This window comes from Cornus florida, unplaced genomic scaffold (genome assembly GCF_030987335.1).
Source record: "Cornus florida cultivar Cherokee Brave unplaced genomic scaffold, ASM3098733v1 CherokeeBrave_3.0.0_Hap2_Chr10, whole genome shotgun sequence".
Lineage (NCBI taxonomy): Eukaryota > Viridiplantae > Streptophyta > Magnoliopsida > Cornales > Cornaceae > Cornus > Cornus florida.
In genome coordinates this window covers 62,688,257-62,709,282 of record NW_026775580.1, presented here as the reverse complement: position 1 = coordinate 62,709,282, position 21,026 = coordinate 62,688,257, and the positions used below count along the sequence as shown (strand labels likewise).

The 21,026-nt window shown below is 31.3% G+C and overlaps 1 long non-coding RNA gene and 1 pseudogene across 1 annotated transcript; both read right to left on the bottom strand.

Annotated features, from left to right (window-relative positions):
* Positions 1–11,119: 11,119 nt before the first annotated feature.
* LOC132280202 (7-deoxyloganetin glucosyltransferase-like) lies at positions 11,120–17,258 on the bottom strand (annotated as a pseudogene).
* A 577-nt stretch (positions 17,259–17,835) lies between these two features.
* Positions 17,836–19,535, bottom strand: LOC132280204 (uncharacterized). Its single transcript, XR_009471494.1, has 2 exons — positions 19,039–19,535; positions 17,836–18,743 (listed from the first exon to the last, which is right to left on the bottom strand). It is a non-coding gene; the product is annotated as an uncharacterized LOC132280204 (long non-coding RNA).
* Positions 19,536–21,026: the final 1,491 nt, after the last annotated feature.

Below are 21,026 nucleotides of genomic sequence, written 5' to 3'. Positions count from 1 at the left end.
TTGTCGAGTTGTCGGACATCAAATGTTCTCTCCATACATAAATTTCTCATTCACCTGTATTTTATTTTTATTAATCAAACCAATAAAGAAAAACATATCATTAATGCATTTAACATTAGAGTCTTAGACTATTAACATGCAGCTATCTCACTACTTTGGTTGCCTAGACAAGTAAACCTGGTGTGCATGGACCATCACGTGTAAAGAAAAACAAGCATGCAATGTTGAAATTTTTATATATATATTTAAATAAATAAAATTATTTTATGGTCCAATGTACTACGTTTTCTAAAATAGGATTGCAATGTGATTATTGATACTTGATTGATTGGGTTGTACTTTCCAATTTGGTGGTCTAATTGGGAGTATGGTTTTATACCGTTGGATTGTGGTTTTCCAACTTATTTGGTGTGATTTAATTGTAACCATTGATATCTAAGTTTCCATGATAGGAAGGGAGACTTAGATATGTTTGTTTATAGAGAAGTCGTTCCTCCCTGTTGTTGTTATATATAAGGGTTTTAAAACCCTTATTCAGATCCTATCGTATCGACAACTCTCAGAAAGGGGCAAAGCGCTCTAATTTTTTGCAGGAACTCACAGAGAATTATATGGATATTCTTAAGGTACTATGTGGTTTAATTATTAATCAGGTACGATATCTAAATTACTCTTTAATTAATTAAAGTATTCTTGATTTCTACATGAATGAATTGAATTAAAACCTAACAATTGGTATCAGAGCAATGCTAAGGTTTGAATTTTTTAATTAAAGAAATCAGGAGGAGAAAGAATTTAAGATTTAGTCCTACCATAATTGGTCCTGCCGTCGTGTTCACTGTTTCAGTTTCCTTTATTCACTTGGGTTTAAAGTCATGTGCCACGAATTCCATAGAATTTGAATACTAATAAGGAGCCCCTGTTGCCTGTTGCTTGTTTGTACAGATATTCATGCATAATAGATATGTATTCTTGTTTTCGTGGAACGTGCCTTTACTTTTGATGCTCACTGTTGGAGCATGTAATTAAATAAGCATTGTAAAGTTACTGTTGCATGCATATGATGATACATCTCATAATATTTGAGGTGTCTCTTCATAAATTATTATTTTATTATTTTGGGTATATATATTCATTTGGTATGAGAACATATATTGGATGATTGTTGGATGATTGAGTGATCTAATTCATTCAGTGATCTGATTGAATATAATTAAATTTTAATATATGTACAGATGGATTTGTATATATCCCAATTGAAGGCAATTGAAAAGTTTCATTGTCAATTGAATGCCCACTGCCCTGTGTGAGGCTTGGTTAATTGATTGGTTTTGTCCGGTTAAAAATAATAAAATTAAAAGTAAAGGCGGTGTTTGTTTCTTATTAATTGGGTTAAGGATCGCTATACAAAATTTAGTTGTAAAGATTGAAAAATAATAACATGTTTATACAATTATCTGAAACATAGCTCTTATGTGGCATGATTATATATATTTTGCCAAAAGAATATTTTTCAAGTAACTTTACATTTACCATTCAATTGTATGTGTTTAGTTTATCCATGTTAAATGAATATCCAACCTATTTTAAATTGTTCAAGAAATAACTTAAATGTGATTTCTTGGATGTTATATTATACCAATAATTTATTGGTAAAGGAAGAAATAATGAATATTTAATATCTCTGTTATGAGGTATATTTGAGATCTCTGTTATGAAGTATTTATCTTGAATTACATGACTAGGTGAACTTTTTAGTTTAACATGAAATTGTGTGGCCATCTAACCATGCTCTATGTCCAGTATTTTATTAAGTAATTAATGATACTTGTTTAATTTTAAGTTAAAAAACTTATGGGGGCTTGCATGTCGTAAGCAAGTATTATTGGTATGATGATTTAAAGATTCAAGTAATTTAAATTATTCATCACATATATAATATACATGCATCAAGTTTTGTTATTTGATTTTAATTAAAGTATATAAAGAATTGAGATTTTAAAAATTGAGATTTTAAATCTTGATTGATGTGCATATTATTATTATATTGTTCACTGTAATTTTTTTTAGTATGAAGAGGCTTTATTTATTTGTATTAAAGCCATTTATATTACAGTGAAATTAAATATTTCATAATTTTGGGTTTGGCTTATGTGCACTAAATAAATATAAACATAAATAAAATGGAACATCTACAGTTTAGGTCTTTCCTTGGGGTTTAAGAAGACCGGTAAAGTGACCGTTTCAAAGGTAATAGCTAAAGTAGGTGATGCCTGCTAAAAGGTGACACGCTCACGGAGGTTATTATTATTATTATTATTATTATTATTTAAGACATTGGTCTTATTGAGGTCTCACAGTACATTTACCTACATGAAGGCATTAGTTCTGCCAAAAGGTGATCAATGTCTTAGTGTGGGATAAGTGAATAAAATATTTGAGAGTGCTTGGATTATAATTAAATAACCCTCTTGCCAAAAGGTAGTGGAATTGTTTAGCAATAATTCAAGTATAATCAAATAGGTCTATGTGCGATTTGATCGCAGGTTTGGGGGTAAAATAAAATCTAAAATTCTGCTAAAAGGTGATTTTTAGATGGCATTTTATTTGTTCCCGCGGGGTGGATGGTTTTGCACATAGTAAAACACCCTGATAAATTCGGCTTAAAACCCCAAGCACGAATTAAAGTTATAATCCCTAAAGCTAAGATATATTACTATATGTTGTTTATGTGATGTTATTCAATATAACATTTATTCAGGTTACAGACGTTTCCGCAATTTAAAGATATCTTATAAGGATTGAACCATTGAATGGTTAAAATTATACTGCCTAGAAGACAAGTTTTGATATTATATTGGATTTCTTAGACTACGTATCTGTTGTTTTAGAAAGAAACCCATATGCCCAGTGCATTGTCTTCTTAGGTAGAAAAGTTGTTACATTTTTTAAGTGAACTACAGGTACTACTATGCCATTAGATTAATTTATACTTCTATTGGTGATACTATTCAGGGTGGTATTCTAGTTTTTATATTGCCAAGGAGCTTCTTGATTTGATCAAGAAAGAGTTAATGGGTATTAAGAAGTAACTACAATACTATTATCTGACATGGATTCTGTTAGTGAGATATGATGGTAATGGTTCAGTGAGGGAGTACATCTATAAGATGTGCAAGCTGGTTAATGATCTGAGATAGTAGAGAATCATATTTGCTAATAAGTTAATTAGTCCACATGGTGATCTATTCTCTGCTTAGGTTTTTTCAGCTTTTCAAGGTAAATTATAATTCACAAAAAGTTAAATATGGCATTAGCCAGCTGTTAGCATTTTGTGTTATTGAATGGAAACGACTCAAGGGTATTAAAACTGAGTCAGCTTATCTTGCGGTGATAGTAAGAATAGTTTCATGAAGAAATTAGGCGGTAAGAAAGTGAATAAGGCTAAACAGAATAAAAACATTGATCATGGAATGATAAATGTTGATCATATAGAAATAAAATGACATCAAAAGAAAATGTTATTGTGGTGAAAAGAAAAACAAAGCAAGAAAATTGCCATGTTAATAATTGAGCCTAACTTGGTAAAAGTATAGGTATAGACATAGTGGATGGATTCGGGTGTGATCCTACTTGTTTCTTGTTTTTCTATAGACTAGATACCTTCCGAATAAAATCATGTTTTGGTTAGAGAGGATTCATCTATGCTATGCATAGGATATTGGGGAATGTCTCTCCAAAGAGACTTGAACGCTTGGTCAATGATGAGATTATTGGGCCACAAATTTTATGCGTTGGTTGTGTTAAAGGACAAATGCTAAGAAACGCAATTTTGAGGCTAGTCGGTCATTTGGTTTTAGACTATATTTATACTGACATTTGTGGTCCATTTCTTATTGTAGCTCGTTTGCAGCAAAGGTATTTCATTGTCTTCATTGATTGGTTCTCAAGGTATGATTGTGTACTTAATCCACCAGAAGTCCGAAGCACTTGATGTGTGTAAAATCTACTAGACTAAAGTTGAAAGTAGTTGGTATAAAGATTATGGTTTGAAGATCAGACTAAGGTGTGGTGAGTTTAAATAGGAGAATGATAAGGAGGGTGTAAATAGTAGTATTTTCAATACATACTTAAAGAGTAAGGCATTATGCCACAATACACCATTCCTAGTTTTCCTGAACAGAATAAAGTTGCAGAAATAGAAAGTGTAGGGATATCTTATAGAGACGTAGTTATATAATGCAAATATTAAGGAGCTTAACACTCACATTACCAATGATTATTTTGTTAGACATCTTGAAAGATTAAAGAATTCGAGATTTTACTGTCCTGTAGACCTATGGAGATTATTGGAATATGTCATGCATATTTAATGAGAGTGGTGAATCCAGTGGGAGTTTAAGATATTGTAGTTTCTTTTTGCAAAAATGTATTTTCAGCATCTATTATATTTATTCCAAGCTTCATTCCACTTTCTTTAGTGGTTTCAGTTAAAGCTCATATTCCTATTCTTTCAGTTATTTCTCCTTTGCAGACCTTTCTTTCAGTTTCCAATCTAGTTCCTAAGCCAGTTTAGCTTAGGAGATTTTCTAGAGCTTGGAAGTATGCTGTAGTTGGTAATTTTGAGATGTCTGGTGGATATAAGACAAAAATTGATGGCTAAGTGCTTAAGCAAAAGTTAAGTGTTGATTTTTTTTTTTTAAGATTTTCTCCAGCTTAATTAAACGACTTTTTAAAAGTCATTATTTCATTATCACTCATTTATGGATTAAGTAAGTTTTAAAGCAGTAGTATCCAAAATTTTGATACAGTGGTTACTAATTGTAAGTTTAAAGAGAATGTTATGGATAAATGCATATACCTCAAGTTCAGTTGGAGTCATTTTGTTTTCCTTGTCCTATATGTTGATGATATTTTGTAAGGTAGTAATGACATTCATGTGATACATGATATTAAGAATTTTATGTAAAGTTTTAACATGAAGGACATGGGTATGCAAAGTATGTCATTGGCTTTAGAATCCACATAGATCATGCTACTGAAATATTTGGACTTTCTCGAAAGGCTTATATTAATTAAGTATATGAAAAATTTTAACGGTGACCAACCGTAGTAAGCCCATTAACATAAAGTTCATTTTCAAGCATGAGAAAGTTAAGGTTTAAGTGCCTTTAAGATTTCCCCATATGGTTACAGAAAGATTGTTACATGTCCTCTCACTAAAGGTCTTCAGCCAAAGATAATAAAGTATTTATAAAGCACGTGATTCGGATAGGTGTTCGAGAGTCATTATGTTATGATGTCCGGTATTTCTTTTATATATGCTACATTGCAGTTAGTTTCTTTACGCCCAGTGGTAACAGTTATTTTTCTTCCAGTTTACGCCTTATGGTGACAGTTATTTGCATCCAAAATAAAGTTATAATGCATAATTATTATTATCTTGATATACATGGTTTATGCACGCGCTATTATGTTTGCCTGGAGTGATATTTCACTCATGAGGTTGTTTGGGTTAGATGTGAGATTGGTACCACATCAATAAATCCAAAATAATTATTAAAGGTCGTTTGAGAGTGATAATTCACTCATACGGTTGTTTGGGTTAGATATGAGATTGACGCCATATCGGTAAATCCAAATATAAGATTTGTCTGGGAGTGGTATTTCACTCATGAGATTGTTTGGATTAGATGTGAGATTGACACCACATTGGTAAATCCAAACATAAATATTAAATTTTGCCTGTGGGAGTTTTTCACACTCCATGAGGATAACTTGGGCTAGATATGGGATTGTTTCCATATCGGTAAACCCTCACACTGAACAGAAGGTTGGCGGTTTGTTGTAATATGTTCAGGTGACATACCGCGATGGTATGAAGCAGGACGGATAGTGAGGTGTGCGTTTAGACCCCATGCAGTTTGCACATCTCATGAAATACAGTAAAACCACTATATTTGCTTGAATCCTAGATGGAATCAGTTTTGAGACCATAGAACTATTTAGACTAATATATTACTTGTCTACGCATTGATGATCCACTATTGAGGAAATTTATGGAGGAGAGTGTTCTAAAGTTTCAATCCATCAATTTCGATAATTGTGTTTTCTAAATAAAAATGAGTGACCACTCGACTTTTATAAAGTGTGTTGCAATTCATAGTGTCATTTTATAAAACTTAGAGTGCATGGACCAAGTGGGAGATTGTTGAAATTTTTATATATATATTTAAATAATAAAAATTATTTTATGGTCCTATGTACTACGTTTTCTAAAATAGGATTGCAATGTAATTATTGATACTTGATGGATTGGGTTGTACTTTCCAATTTGGTGGTCTAATTGGGAGTATGGTTTTATACCGTTGGATTGTGGTTTTCCAACTTATTTGGTGTGATTTAATTCTAACCATTGATATCTAAGTTTCCATGATAGGAAGGGAGACTTAAATATGTTTGTTTGTAGAGAAGTCGTCTCCCCCTGTTGTTGTTATATATAAGGGTTTTAAAACCCTTATTCAGATCCTATCGTATCGACAACTCTCAGAAAGGGGTAAAGCGCTCTAATTTTTTGCAGGAACTCACAGAGAATTACATGGATATTCTAAAGGTACTATGTGGTTTAATTATCAATCAGGTACGATATCTGAATTACTCTTTAATTAATTAAAATATTCTTGATTTCTACATGAATTAATTTAATTAAAACCCAACATGCAAGACTTAGAACTTGAAATGGAACAAGTTTGACCTAAAATTCAAGTTTGTTTTACTACATGACTTTTGAAAAATGACAATACAACCGTCCTCTAGTGTGTTTTACTGCCAATGACTTTTGAACAATGACAATACAACCGTCCTCTAGTGTGTTTTACTGCCAATGATAGAGCAGTTAATTGTATTCATTCTTATAATCTAGTTTTTTTTTATTGTTATATGCTCGTTCAGTTGACTTAAATCAAGTTTAAGTGCTTTTTATATTTTTATTTTATAGTATTACATCTTTGCCCTTCTGTTATACAAAGGTTTAATCTACAATATGGGATTTGTGGACCATTTTGTTTGCCACAATCTATGTTTGAGTGTGACATAAAATTTAACACGAATATCAAGCACTAGGTAGAATAAGCAAATTGATATAAATTCCAAACTACATTTCAAACTTTTCTCCCTCCGGAACTTACTTCAAGTGGTCCTAACCTCAATCATTGTCAGTTCATAGACGTGAGTTGGTTAAACAAGACTCTTTAAATATAATAATATTCTTGAGATCCGTAAGAAACAAAACATACCTCCCCTTCTTCAGCAATCAAACTATATATGAATAATGTTAATGTTAGTAATTTTGTAACTTTTAAATTTCAATTTTATTTTTGGAAAGCATGTTAATTTACTGCAATAAAATAAAATATATAAGGACAAAAATGTAATTACAAAATTTGACAAGAAAGGTTAGTGTAATTTGAAAAACAAGAGGGGATGTCAATTTATATATGTTGACAGGACCTCGTGGAGGTCAGTGTAATTTACCTAATATTTATTCAATTTCATATGTCTGTCATAAATATAAATATGTGTATATATATACACGCATACAGTCACACACAAAGGTGGGTGCAAATAGGACTCCGTGGTTATAGTCTAATATAGAAGGTTCTCGCCATTCCAGGTTTAGGCTTATATATATACATGTGTGTGAGATATATATATATATATATATATATATATATATATATATATATATATATATATATATATATATATATTGGGGAGATTGTGAAAAATATATATTTTGTAATTGGCTAATTTCGTTATCAAAACAAGTCCAATCGAGTTGTAAAATTTCGTTCAGAATTTCAAGATTGAAGATCGGATACGAATTTGAAGAAATTCAAGTGTTCATACTTTAATACACTCCGAATTGATGAGAACAATGCTTTTGAAAGGTATATGAATGTGAGTGAACACTTAGGAAGTTTTGCAAGTTTGAAGTTCTTAGGAAGTTTACATTCTGCCTTTTTGAAACTGGTAGCCAAATCAAGGAACAGGTAGCTAAATAAGAGAATTTTATTCTGTCCTTTGGGACTGGTAGCCAACTTTGGGAACAGGTAGCCAATCATGTCGGATTCTTCTTTGCCCATCCTGAACCGGTAGCCAAAATCTAGTACCAGTTCAAGGCTTCAGATCTGCTTAGGTAACTTTAGTTTCCTAATCTATTTTGATTCCTTTTTGGTCTAAACTTACTTTCAAAATCCTATGCACGAATTTACCTTATTTATCAAGCATATTTAGGTTTTTTGAAAGTTTATATAAACATATGTTTTCTCATCTAGTTTGTATGGCTTCGTACATACAAAATTCAGATTTAATTGAGAACCATCTTTATGAGATTTTTATTCAAAAAATCAATCTGATTTTTCTGATTTTATTTTTGAGAGCATACACATAAACATTCTGCCTATTGTTCTCTATGTCATCAGAATTGGAACGTAATTGAAGATTCAGAGATTCCGTAAAGCATAATTCATTCTTTCTACAACAAACTCAGATTTGAAGAAGAAATGTGTTTTCTCATTTAAATCTTCATTTCTTATTAAATTAATTTTATTATCTTTTCTCTTATCTAAATATTAATGATACTATTTAGCTTAATTTTATTTTTAAGTATCAATTTATCATAAAAATGAAAAAAAAAAAAAGAAAAAGAAAAAAGAAAAGAAAAAAGATTTGTAACTACCATTTTCTGAAATGATTAACTTATTATTAAAATTTTATTATTTATCATAAAACTTATTGTAACTAGCTTAACATTTTTTATCATAGGAAAATATATTTCATATATTATATTGATGAAAAATTAATAATTTACTTAAATAAAAAATACCTTCTTTTTCTTGTAATATATTATTGAAAAATAAAAAAATTAATTAAATTATTTTAAATTTTCTACTAAAGATTTTTATTTAAACAATTAATTTTTTAAATTAATGGTAAATTTATGCAAATTTAATGAAGAATATGTTATCAAATTAGTATGAAATTTTTTTATAATTTATTTCAATAAAAAAAATAAATTAAGAGTAATTCGAAGAATACAACCAATAAATAGATTAAGGGTAAAAATAAAATAAAATAAAATAATAATCAAATAATACAGTCCATAAATAATCATATAAGACAAGAAAAAAAAAAAAAAAAAATTTCCTTGTCGGACATCAAATGGTCTCTTCATACATAAATTTCTCATTCACCTTTATTTTATTTTTATTAATCAAACCAATAAAGAAAAACATACCATTAATGCATCTTAACATTAGACGTAATAACATGTTGCATAGACAAGTAAACCATAGTGGAAAAGGGCGCATGCATGGACCATCACGTGCAAAGAAAAACAAGCACATGCAAGACTCAGAACTTGGAATGTAAAAAGTTTGACCTAAGACTTAGAACTTGGAATGTGAAAAGTTTGGAATGTAAAACAAGCACATGCAAGACTTAGAACTTGGAATGGAAAAGTAAATAAAACTTAAGTTGTGACAGAGCAGTAGTATTCATTCTTAATCTAGTTTTTTTTATTGTTATATACTCGTTCATTTGACTTAAATCATGATTAATTGATTTTTTTTTTTTTTTAATAGTATTGCATCTCTGCCCTTCTGTTATACAAAGGTTTAATCTACAATATGGGATTTGTGGACCATTTTGTTTGTCACAATCTATGTTTGCGTGTGACATAAAATTTAACACAAATATCAGGCACTAGATAGAATAAATTGATATAAATTCCAAACTACATTTCAAACTTTTCTCCGACCGAAACTTACTTCAAGCAGTGCTAACCTCAATCATCATTAATTCACAGTCGTGAGCTGCAGTGCGTAGGTTAGATCTGTATGTAAACAACTAATCTCTCTCCTTCCTCAGCAATTAACGATGAAAAATATTGATGTTAGCAATGTTGTAACTTTCAAATTTCAATCTATCTTTGTAAGGCATATTTATTGTAATAAAATATAATATATAAGGGCAAAGGCATAATTACAAATCCGACAAATTTGAAAAAGAAAGTTAGTATGATTTGACAAACAAGAAGGGATATCAATTTATATATATTGACAAAACTTCAAAAAAGCGCCTAATATTAATTTACCCTAATATTTATTCAATTTCATATCTCTGTCGTAAATATGAATATGGATATATATATATACACACACATACAGTCAAACACGAGTGGGTGGAAATAGGAGTACGTAGGAGAAGAAAAAAAAAATGACATGGTTATAGTCCAATACAGAAGGTTCTCCCCATTCTAATTATCTAATAATATAAGCACATGAACAATAGAAAGGGGTAATCACTAGATATCTATTTCTTTTCCTACATTTTCAAGTACTTAGGCTATGTTTTCGTTATTTTTCCTTTTAATTCCCTTTTTACCTTTAAACCAATTACAATTCAGGCCATCACTCATTTTACCTTTCCTTTTCTTTCCAATTATTTGAGTTTAATAGAGTGCAAGATCGAGATCTTTATTTTTGATAGAGGAAGATTTTGTGGACAATTCAAGACCAGAATTGAATTTAATTGCCAATAATTAGAGTACAGATCAATCTATGGCGAGCCCTACAAAACTCAATCTCATTTTCTTATTCCCAATTCAAATTGAGTTTAGATTTACATTTCATTTTTTTTTTTATTGATATTTTTTAAAAATTGTGTTTATTTGTATAGAATTGAAATTTTAAAATTAAAATTTTTAAAATTAAATAAAAATAATTAACAAAATTGAACCAAATTTTTCTCCAAATCCAAAACTCCAATTATATAAATAATTTTTTATTGATATTTTTTTAAAATTGTGTTTATTTATATAGAATTGAAATTTTAAAATTAAAATTTATAAAATTAAATAAAAATAATTAACAAAATCGAACCAAATTTTACTCCAATTCTAAAACTCTAATTATACAAATAAGCTCGAATTCCGCACAGCAACTTTAATGGTTATCTTTTGTTTTGCTAATCGTCATGGCTTATCTACATTGGCCTGTCTCAAACCGTACTAAGCTGTCATCATTTGTGCATTCAAAGAATTTGTCTTATTACATGCATAACTCTAAAACAGTGAGAAGACTTTTTCTATCCATTCCATAACAAACAAAAATGCTCGCATTACAAGACCATGACTTGGAAATAGATGTTACAAACATTTTTTATATATACATATATATATATATATAAGCAAGATATAAATTTATTCATACATGTTACAAACTTGCAAACAGAACGTTCGATTCAGATTCACTAAAACTAAAATAATAAGTACTAATTAGTTTAATACTTCGGAGAGAGAAGCACTTTATTGATCATTTCCTCTAGATTCATGTAAGATGACCCAACCGAACTTGTACTAATTGCCTCTTCAGCCAAATTCTTCCACTCCATGGTCTTTTTCTTCATTTCTTTTCCCTCATCTCTCTTGACATCACTATCTATCTCCATCCCTATGCCCCATTCATTGCAGCAGAACCAACAGTTGGTCTGCTGCTCAGCAAAAAATGGCCAACAGATCATCGGCACTCCGCAACTAATGCTTTCAAGTGTTGAATTCCACCCATTGTGAGTGAGGAACCCTCCAATTGACGGGTGGGCGAGAACTTGCTCCTGTGGACACCAACTTGTCAATAAGCCCCTTTCTTTGGTCTCGGACACGAACTCCGGTGGAAGGATAGCCGAATCCCCGGAGACAAGGTTAGGCCTTTTTACCCACAAAAAGGTTTGGTTGCTGTTTGCTAGCCCCCAAGCAAACTCAACCAGTTGGGTGGGTGTCATGACAGCAATGCTTCCAAAATTTACGTACACAACAGAGTTAGGTTCTTTCGCGTCGAGCCATGAAAGACACTCTGCCTCTTCTTTCCATAAATTTGATCCTATCAGCTTCAAATCATTGTTGTCAATCTTGTTGATGAGTAAATGTAAAGGTCCAATTGTGTAAATTGGAGGAAACATGGACGAGAGTGCGTTCACAACCTCATGCTCGAGTTCTTCAAATGTGTTTAAAATAATAGCTGAAGCTCTTTTAGCTCTCTCAATTTCACCAATGACGAACTTGATCATAAATTCATCAGGGTCATTGCTTCTAATGAAACTTGGGATGTCCTTCAAACGTATACCTTTCATGCCTGGTATCCAATCTATAACCGCATCCAAACTCATACCTGCACTAGAATTATTGATATTTTAGAACAAAAATTGCAGTGTAAATTTGTAGATATATGATCAAGAATTATATATGTTTTGATAAATTAATTGATACAGTACCTTTGAATCCAGCATAACCCTTTTCAATGAGATTAGGATACTGCACATAACCCATGAAGCCACAAGCACTTGTCGTCCAGAATAGGACTTCAGGGATGCCCAGTTCTTCGGCAGCTGCGACAGTGAAGCTCATGGCTCCATCAGAAACTATGCAAGAGACCGGAGGTACGTTGGACAAAGTGGTGTTGTTGAGTTTTGAGAGGAGGTCTCTGAATGGAGCTAAGCAGTGCTTGGTGGTGGAGGCAGACAAGGAGGGGATGTCTTGGGTAGCATCAGCATCTGACGGAGGAAGGCCGTCGGGAATGGTTTCGAATCGAAACGAGGAGAGGCCGTTGAGTGAATCAGGTCCTCGGGATTTCAAGAGACGTTGATGGTTAAACTCTGTGTTGACAAAGGTGATATGAAAGCCTTTGGAATGGAGTAGTTTGGCTAGTTTTAGCATGGGGTTTATGTGGCCTTGTGCTGGGTATGGGGTTTATGTGGCCTTGTGCTGGGTATGGCATGCATACGGCATGAGACTTCTCTAACATAGCAATGAAACCCATTTTCTCTCTCTCTCTAGATGTCTATTTATCTCTCTATGTCTTGGTGGGATGCTATTGGCAAGTAAATTAGCTTCAGTTTTATAGGCTCGCTCTTGGCAAAGAGTGACAAAAGTTATTAAAATAATTAAATAAATAGAAAGTCAAATTGATCATGCTAACTTCAAACCAAACGTCTTTGCCAATGACAGTTGCATCAGCCCAGATTGATCAGCGATGGTCGACTGCGGCTCTCGTTTTATATTTTTTTTTGGTATGTTTAAATGTTATATTTTTCAAACCCATCACCTGGTCCATAATATCACAGAAAATATTGTGACAGATCCATACGCATTTTCATCTATTAACTCGTATTTATGTCGGCCGATTGATTCGGTTGACAAGACGGGCGGTTGATCCATACGCAATTTCAAATCCTATACTAGAATTTTCTATACTTAAGTTTTACATTTTAAAAGAATTTTTTTTAAAAAAAAAAAAGAATAAAGAGAATAAAAAGAAGCAAAAGACCCGTCTCTCCCACCTGTACATAGTACACATGTAACTCCAAATCTCTCTCTGTGCAGGTAACCATATCACACTCCAAATCTCATCATCATCATCCTCCAAGGAAGACTCCTCAAATTTTCTGGATACTTTTTATCTAAATCCACGACACTCTTTTATGATTCAAAATCATGAATTGGCATAATAATCTAGATATTACCCGGTGAAGAAAATCTACGTCCATTGTTGTTTTTGGTAAATTTTAAAATTAAATATTCATTATTTTATCTCTAATCACCACAGTTCTTTTTTTATCAAAAAAAAGAAAAAAATCACCGGTTCTTTTCTCATCTTCGGTGGTGTTTGATAATTCAATTTAATATTTAATACTAAACAGATTAAGATCAAACTAAGTATATTTGATAATACAATTTAAATATCACTAAAAATGCTAAGCACAACTTAAAATGAAGTAAAATTTTATGTGACAATATATCGTTTAACACTAAATCTATTTTTTACACTACAACAAATTTGGGTTCTTGCCACAAGACACTTCGTGGCAAAAACTTTCAAATTTCGTTGCGAAAGCTTTTTAGCCACAAAAATAAAAGCTCGTGACTCAATCGTGGGTGTAGCCCCGTCACAGAATGCCAATAACCGCGACTAAACATTTTCTTGGCAAAATGTGAAACTTTTGGCACAAATTTGAACTCGTGATAAAATACCTTCTATTGCCATCAATCCTTTTGTCACGAAAATATTTATCGTGATAGAATAGGTCTTTTCCCACGGAATTTATTCGTGGCTATAAATTTAATTGCCCACGAATATATGTCGTGACAAATACCCAAAATAAGCTATAGTTTATTCGTGACTATAATTTTAATTGCCCACAAATATACGTCATTGCAACTACCAAAAATATGCCACGAAGTTTATTTATGGCTATATTTTACCCAAAATAGACCACGAATAAGACTATAATTTTAATCGACCACAAATATATATCATAACAAATATCCAAAATAGGCCACAAAATTTGTTAGTGAAAAATGTTCCTATTTTTTCAATATATTATTTTTTTTTGTTTTGAATTTATATATATTAATAAGATATTAATATGGCACCAATTATAACATTATAACCTATAAATTATATAACACATCAAAATAATTATGCAAATAAATAAATACTTGATATTACATAAGCCACATGAACCAAAAAAGTATTGTTTACAACATATACAATAAAGCCCATTGGGACCAAAAAAAAAAAAATGAGTTTTACCATCCGGACAAAAACAAGCTAGTATCCTAAATAGAATGTTCCGAGATCTTAAACAAAAATGAGCTATAAAATCCTAAACAAAGGGTTCAAAGATCTGGACATAAACTACTTAAACCATCTTAAACAAAAAGAGCTTGAATTCTTTTAGCATGAGCTCATCCAACAATTTGCAAAACCAACAATAAATAAATACAATTAGTGCCTATGTCAAAAAAATGAACCCAAAGCTAAGTTTTCAAAATATGTTACATGAAAGAAAAAATATAAATAGAAAATAAGAACACCAATAAAAAAGATAAATCAACTCATTTTTGCCTGCTATTTTCATTTCTCTGCTCCATCTATTAAAAGTTTAAAACTATTAATCTATTAAAACTATGGAAAAAAAAAAAAATTTCATGTGAGGAAAAATAGAAAGCTAAATTTTAATAACCACCAAATTGAATGTTACTGTGTGGTATCCAATAAGACATTACCTTTTGCTCCTTCCTGAAAATTTCCAATTCTTTCAAGTAGGCTGCCCCATAAGGCTCCTCCTCAGCACTCATTTTTTTTCCAGAGTTTGAAGGCCTATTTGACTATATCTTGGTAAGGGTTGTCAACACCCTTAGACTTTCGTTTTTCTCCATAATTGTTCCTAATATCATATTCATATATAGCATATGAAAACAAATTATTATAGTATAAAATATTTAAAGAGAAGGAGAAAAAGAAACTGGTCAGGCAATCTAAGCAATAGTGGTACAAATTGGAAGTCAAACTGGTAACAAAACTGAATAAAAAAGGGTGCAAACTCAATCCAAAAGTGGGGTCAACTGAAAGTAATTAAAAGTGGTTTATACTTGAATTGTAAATGGTGTAGTCTCAGAATTAAAACTTTTTTTTTATTATTTATAAACTGAAAGGTCCAGTGGACATCAACTGCATATTAACAAATAAATTCATACGGTGCAGTTATTACTAATCATCCAAATGCGAAGCTTAAGAGCAACTGGTCTCAGATGTAGTCATTGTAATGAATCATCAAGTATTTTAATGCTAAAGATGCAGACAAACCATATCTTCACTCTTAGATCTGTTGCAAAACAGCCTTCATTTCTCACAGAATGCTTTCTTTACAACACGAAAATATAGGGTGCTCCAGATTTCTTCTGTAATCCCACTTGACAGAGCCTGAAATGCTTGTTTTGCAGCCACATGGCGTGCTTCAAGATCGAACTTCTGCATTACTATAGCCCAAACTGGGCAAGAACACAACTCAGAATTGAGCACTGCTCAGAGTTTGATTCACCATTGTTAAGCTCCATAGAGATTTTAAGGGTTGGGTTGTGCTTTGTCCAAAACCAATTTGAGATTTTAGTCTCAAAACTAAAACTTGTTATAAAGTTGAACTAGAAGTGGTCCAAACTCGAAATAGAAAACTAAAATTAATCACAAACTGATTAGTATATTTACTGTAGTAATCCTCTCCACAAGAATGTTTCATTTTCTTCCTAATGTTTCATTTTCTTCCTAATCAATAAGAAATATAATATATAAAAAAAAAAATTCTTCGAAGAAGAAAAGGGGCATCAAATTAGTTGATCAACAAGTTATGGTTGGAATGGGGCTGGTTTGACATGCCTAGTCTTGACAAGTTGCTTACCATATTAATTCCAAATTAAATTGGTCTTCTTGGAGACCACTGAGATACACTTTCTTTCCATTCCTAAGACTGATGTGTTGTATTGAAAATAATGGAATTTAAACTAAATACAAGTAGAAACAAGTAAATGCCTTTGCAAGATGTATGTGATCACACAATATGAACAAGTTCTACTTATTTCTAGAGAAATTATTACAATCTCATTCTCATGCTGATTGCACGTCAAAATTAATTGAAAAGCCAAAACATTCAATAACACTTATTGATACTTTATTGGCACAAATAAATAGTCCCCCTCAATTATATTCGAAGGGAGAGATTGTTTAAGAATTGTCTACAAATAAATAAGTATTAAAAAAATTAGGTATTCAGATAACATAAAGATATTGTTTAGGGAAAGATGTTTTACTAATCAAAGCACAATCAGAATAATAAGTTAATTTTGCTTTATCCTAAGCATGTTGATGGCCAAAGCAAAATTAACTTATGGCCATCAACTAGTTGCTCAACAGGCTTACGATAACTTATTGCGAAATTAACAATCAATCATTACTACTTTTATGTACTTAAAGTGTTTAATTTAAACTCTATAATTTCTGATTTTAATTTCATGCGTTCATGCTTATTCACTACAAGAACCTTTAAATAAAAAAATAAAAAAAATGAAGTATTAGCTTTCTCATACTATCATGCTATTGTAAGTGCTATCTTATAACTAGATTCAAAAGACCTACTATTGGTCCAACATGGGACAATGATATTAACAACATTTGTACTAATTATATATATATATAATTAAAAAACATTAACAGAAACCAAATCACCTTAAAGCAGTAAACTGTGAGTAACTTAAAAATTATGTTCTAGATATTAATGACAATAAGCTCTATACATGATAGATCATGTTGACAAGTTGACCCAGCAGATCTGATCCAGAGACGAAAAAAAAAAAAAAAGACAAATTAAAACGTAAAGATCTAGTTTTTTTTTTTTTTTTTTTTTTTTTTAGATATGATTAATGCTACGTTAGTTGCTGAGAAATCCTAAAAAAAATATAACCTAAATTTGTTAGTCTTGTCATTTTTATCTTTAGATGCATTCATCAAACAAGCCTATTTCAATAAGTGGTGCCACTTGAGTGTTAATTGGTTAACGGTATTGTGTTGGAGTTTTTTATATCCGATAAGTTATTGATCAATGGTATTTGGAGATAGATGAAAGAAACATCAAGTTTTGAATCCCACGTATATATATAATTTATACATAATTTGGAATTGAAGTATTATTGCTTATACCCGGGGAGGAAAGCTCATACCCTTTAAGTCACACAGAAGTGGGAGCGTGAACGAGAACGGGAATGCAAAAATGGCAAAATCTAAGTTATGCAGGTAAAACTTAGCTTATACCATTTAAGTATGAAATTTAGAGTTTTTGTTCCTATGATGTAGAGAAGTAGAAGTAGAAGTTTAGCTCTGATGATATATGAATTGGTTGAAGACTTGAAGTAACTCAATAATCTTTTTTTTTTTTTTTGGTAAAAAAAAAAAAAAAAAAAAAAAACTTTTTATTTTCTTTTAAATATTTATAATGACCTACACAACAGTGTAATCCTCCACCATGCATAATTCCCCTAATCCAGAGACTTCCAGAGGGATAGAAGCATATTTACCCAATACAATTTTGTTACTTTATCGAAAAATAAAAAATTAAAAAAAAAAACAAAGAACAATAAAATAGTAGAAGTTATTAATTTGTTATGTGAGTACAAATTAAATAAACAATAAATAAATAATAAAAATAAAAAAAATTAAAGAAGGCTGGTCACGGATTCAAATTGACAATGAAAAAAGAAAAAGCAAAAGAACAAAGTAGAAATTAAGCAAGCCCATAAAGTTATTTTTATATATTATACAAGAACAAGACATATAGCCAGTTTACATCAACCATACAATCAAAATTAATCTTGTGAGAAAGTTTGCATCTCTAAATAGTTATATGTGAGATATATATATATACACACACACACACAGAAACCTCTACACCAACGAAAAGAAGAAACTAAGAACAAGCAATCCGATTGTAACATGCCCAAGTGGTATTGTTGAGAGGATAGAAAATGGCCTCACTGGTGATTAATCTCTAAACAATATATATTGTATGTTTTATCATAGACTTAATTAATTAATAATTGAAATGGGCTTGTTTAATTAATGCATCTAAAGATAAAAAAAGATTGTATGCATTCATCAAACAAGCCTCACCGATTCGTATAAAGCATATAGAAGAAAATGCAAAAATCATCTAATCTATACATATATAAACACACAAATCTGTACATACCAGAACTTGGACCTAGACCCAAACTCACAAAATCATCTAAGGTAAGGTACGCTAACCCCACAGCTAACAAAGTCGCAATTCTGGCCGCCCTTCAAAAACCTTCAAAAGCCCTGAAATTCAACAGTCCAACCATGTGGGTTTAGAAGACACAGCGAAAAACACGCAGTTGTTAACTTCAGAAATCACAGTTCAAATCTTCAACTGTAGAAATCGCCAATTTTGAAAGTAGGAGTGTTGAAAATTTCAGAATCAAACAAAATTTAAAAACTAAACAAAAACCCTAGAAGGAAAGACAATTTCAACACCTGACAATACACAAATATATATATATATATATATATATATATATATATATAAACATATACAGATTGTTGGTTTATTCATAAAAGGGACTTTGAAACTGACCTTGGGTTGCCGGAAGTGAAAAAGGGGGCACCGTTAATGTGGTTAACCCATCCATTTGAGCCTCCCCAGTCTTAGAGTTATCAGACTAACAGAACAGCCAAACACGCATGCAAAACCTTAGCATCTGAGGGGGCTATTGCATGAATTAGGACGGAGAGAGGGGAGAAGAGTCACGATTCAATTTAGAGCTTAGGGAATCGCGATCCAAGCAAGCAAGGCAACCTTTCCTTGAAACAGATTAGTGGGTTTCTTTGCTTGCCGCAATTAGGGATTTTTAAAGCATAAATGAGAATGGGGCTTCTGGAGAGAGTGGGGCTTCTGGAAAGAGTGGGAATTGTCGAGAGCGGGTGCAAATTTTTAGGGCAATTTTTTTTTTTAATATTCATTTATTTACAGAGTGGACTGAGGCGCCCGCGGGAATGGGAAATTTGTGGGCTATTTAATTTTTTTAAAATTAAAGTATGCTTGATTGCAAGAACTAGAATCCTAATTTTGTGTGGGGGAGAAACACAATATTCTTGTATATAAATAATTTAATCAAACTAGATTAATTTGTATATCAATATTATAATTATATAACAATTAATAAATTATTTTTTAATTCTAAGTCTAACATTTAAAAAATGTCACCTAATTAAGAAATTCCTAATAAAAATTATTAATTCATATAACTCACCATTTATCCAAAATAATATAATTTTACAAACCCATAACTCCTAGATTAGTTAATTCAATGGCTTATGTTACTAACTATGAGAAATTTTTATACACACATAATTTATTACAATGGCCGGCTTGGATTGGAAGAACTAGAATTTCAATCTCATTTGAGTTCCTACGGACCAAGGGACAATATGAGGTGAATAGTTTTAAAGTTTATTTGTTAAGTACATTTTCTTTTTTTGACAGTTAATTCTATTGGGTTGAATGTACTTATTTGATCTAATAAATTCATAGTGCAAGAATTGAGAAATTATAGAGTTTGAATTTATAATATTCTTTTTTTTATTACAAAATATTATTTTTTCTATTTGAAAAAGGCCCCAAAACTTGGTCAACCATTTTACGGTGAATTTGTTCCTGGCCACAAGCTTGCACACACCGTCTGCCACACAATGGGAGCCTTACCATGCCTGAAGTGTGGAAATAGTCCTTTTGTTAGGATACTATTGTAAGCTTAGATATAACCACTTGCAAGCGCACGAAGCTTTATAGATAGGACTTCTTGTAAGGTGTAGTACCCAAGAGACTTGTATTAATTAAATTGTTAACAGACTTCTTAAATTCTAAATTATTTTGAAGTATGACAAACGAATTATGATGGAATAATAATTTAATCTAATGAACATAAAATTAAACTAATTGCAACAACTGAATTAAATGAGGAAAATATGAGAGAAGATACTAAGGACATGATTTCACCATTAACGTTGCACTACCAGTCAAATGCATCAATTTATTGGAGAAATATAAAGCATGCATAGGAAATTAATCATACCTACAAGCATATATTAATTCAGTTAGAATATAATATAAAATTAAAGTTAAATATGGACTATCTTCGGTTAGCATAAATTGTGATGTTTCTAATTTTTTTTTACCATTTTCCATTTCTTGGAATTTTCTAATTTTACGAGGGCATTTTCGTCTTTTCTCGTTTTGCATGTCGGACACGGTGGGGTGTGCCGTGTGTGTCCGAGAGTTGGTTGGGACACTGGTGGTTGTCGTTCACCACAAGCTTAAAGAGTGTGCATTAAGACGAGGGCCAAGTTTTACATTTATAGAAGCCACTACTACCTTCACTAAAAATATAGTTAGGGTGAGTAGGGATCATCCCAAGGGATTGAAGTCAAATTTGGTTGTGGAATCACAATTAGGGTTAATAGGTCGAGTGATCAAACAAATAGTTGGTTGGTTGATTAAACTAGAGAGCAAACTAAACAAAATAATTGAATGCAATAAAGAGTAAGTAAGTGACGGGATGAACA